The sequence below is a fragment of the Clytia hemisphaerica genome, unplaced genomic scaffold (genome assembly GCF_902728285.1).
Source record: "Clytia hemisphaerica strain Z4C2 unplaced genomic scaffold, Clytia hemisphaerica genome assembly, whole genome shotgun sequence".
Classification (NCBI taxonomy): domain Eukaryota; kingdom Metazoa; phylum Cnidaria; class Hydrozoa; order Leptothecata; family Clytiidae; genus Clytia; species Clytia hemisphaerica.
Window position 1 is genome coordinate 1,011,406 of NW_027104383.1, and position 2,791 is coordinate 1,014,196.

General features: G+C 34.8%; 1 protein-coding gene across 1 annotated transcript in view; it reads right to left on the minus strand.

The window, feature by feature from the left end:
* Positions 1 to 2,791, minus strand: part of LOC136819298 (two pore channel protein 2-like) — a 31,832-nt gene that overhangs the window by 25,822 nt on the left and 3,219 nt on the right. The window lies entirely within an intron of this gene.

Consider the following 2,791-nt stretch of genomic DNA (forward strand, 5'->3'; position numbering starts at 1 on the left):
GTGAATTTTAACATTGATCATTGAGTGATGGGATATGTAATCTGGTGATGGGGCTGATTCATAGCTGTGTATTAGTAGAGGGTTATTTGTGAGCATTAAATCCAGTGTATTTCCTGCTTTGTGTGTGGCTCCTCTAATGTGTTGAATCAGGTTATGGTCATTCATAAGAGTGAATATTTCACTAGTCATTCTTTGTTCCTCTGTAGATGCCCCAGGGTTTGAGCACTTGCTGTCCCAATTTGCGCGTGGCAGGTTAAAATCACCTGCTATGAAGATGTCTGGTGTTTTTCCTTCAGTTTTGTCTAGTTCTGATTTAATTAACTCTATAACTGGTTTGAATTGTTCATTTTTAGATGGATTCCTGTTTGATGAGTCGTCTGGCTGTCGGTATATTCCCCATATTTGGATATCCAATGTAGTCGAACTCAGACAGATGACTTCGATAACGCCATTTGAGTGTGTAACGGTCTGTTTGAAGTGTGATGAAATATCTTCTCTCATGTATATAGCGACACCACCACTACATCTTCCAAATCGTGACTTTGGTCTTTTTCTGTCGGACCGAAATATTTCATAGCCTTCTATGTTTAACTCAGCATCATTATGGTCTTTGAGCCAAGTTTCTGTTAAAATCATAAATAAAAAGTTATTCTCAATCAACTTGTCTTTGATATATGGTACTGTTGATTGAACTGTTTGTGGTTTAAGTCCTTGAACGTTTAAAATTGAAAATGAATTTAGCGAGACGGGTTGATCATTGACGGGTTTATTCCCCAGTTGGTGTTCTGAGGGGACATCATTCGTTGAGGATACTGGTATTGTAGTGGTATTTCCTTCCTCACTTGTTTGTCCATCAGTGTGGATATTTTCTGATCGATCTCCAGTATTAAGTCTTTTTTGAATTTTTGAAAAATAGCTAAAAAATCCATTTCTTTGTTTGTATTCTGGTTATTCCTTTGATGGGTTTCTTGAGATCCATACTCCCTGTTGTCATGCTGATAGTGTTGTTCCTTAAAATCATTTTGGTACTGATTTTCTTTGACATCCCATTTGTTTTGAAGTTACTTTTTTCTTTACCCCAAATTCTTGGTCTTTTTTCTGTTGTAAACTGGGGATTAGAAAAGTTTTACTGGGACAAAATTTAGCCAATCTACAGTGCGTTAAGTCATTATTTCTTTATACCTTAAGGGTATAAATCTTCGCAGGGATTATATTTCGCGAATTTTGCCTTTTTCGCGAAATACAATCCCTCGCGAAAATTTTCAAACTCTCATCTCTCGCTAAATTCGCGAAATTTAATCCTCACGAAAATTAAGTTTTTTAAGCTAAAAATTCTTTCAGCTAAGAAACTCTCTTGAGTCTCCATTACTCCAATGACTCTATAATTCGAATAAATTTTTATTCCTCGTAGCCGCTTTCGAGTTATGGAGGCTCTACTGTACGGACAAAATCTTGTAATCAAACGAACGAAAAATGTGAAAATCTGAAAAATTTTGCCAATTTGCAAAATTAAAAAAAAATCGTTGCTAAAATTTACAGTCGAAGTTAGTCACGAAAATAAGTCCCGCGAAAATTAAATTATTTCGCGAGGGAAGCTGAAAATTAGTTGCCGCGAAAATTAATTCCCTTAAGGTACAATATTAAAGGAGGTGCGTAACCCTTTGTTTTGCTGGTAGGAAGAATTTGGGAATTTTATCATGTAGAATTTTAAACTTGAAAGTTGAACATGATTGGGTCCTATAAAAAGGTCTATTCCATCACAGTCAAAATTCTGGTCTTTTTACAAAAGTTGTTATCATTGATTTGATAAGTCACAACATAGTTTTTAAAAATCCATCACCAATTGCATCACCATGTTGTTATTGTTGTAATTTTCTAAACATTTATCTACTACAGACTATTAAGGCAAGGCAGATTTTTGACATCATCAAAATGATGCAAAATTGATGGTTTTTGTAAATTATGCTAAATACCATCAACTGCTCTAACTTGGGACTATGGTGAGTGGTCCTAAATCCAACAGCTCTGCCTAAATCCGACCCCCCAAATAACTGCTATGAAAAAAATTTCTATGTTTACAAAAATTTCCTCTCCAAGTTGAACAATAAATTATTGCAAGAAATCTCAAAACAAAACATCAAACAAGATGACTATAATGTCAAGATGTCAATTAATGTGATCAAAAAAGTGTGAGTTGTAAAAATAATTACCTCTATTATTCTGAATCTGTTGCTCGTGTTTAAAATGTTAAGAATTTTGTAATAAAAAATTATGTTTTGTATAAGAAGCAATTATTATTATTTGGTTCAATTGGTTCAATGTACCGTCAACTGCTCTAACTTGGGACTATCTGACAAAACATGGGACAGCAATTCGGCCACCATTTCACTGAACCTCCAAAGTCATTTGATTTGTTTTGATTTGAGTTAATGAAAGACTTATTACAAAATACATGATTTCTCTCTCGCACCGAGTAGGCTTTTAAATCGAAATATGAAAAAAATTCTGTAGTGAAACACTTGCGAGTGTACGCCCGCTCTACAACACAGATATCTACAAAAGTCCATAAAATCTAGAGTCGTATTGTCAAATCTGTTAACTTTACGCGGGGTTGGTTTCTATGCACTAAATTTCAAGTCTGCTCATATCAACTAAATCATAGAAACCAGGCTCTTGCTGACATATATTCATCTCATCGCACGGCCTGTTACATAAAAGCATCTTGAGAGAGCAAGACATTAAAAGATGACCTGAATGGTTAATTACTTTTGTCAGATGCAGCTTTTGGTAG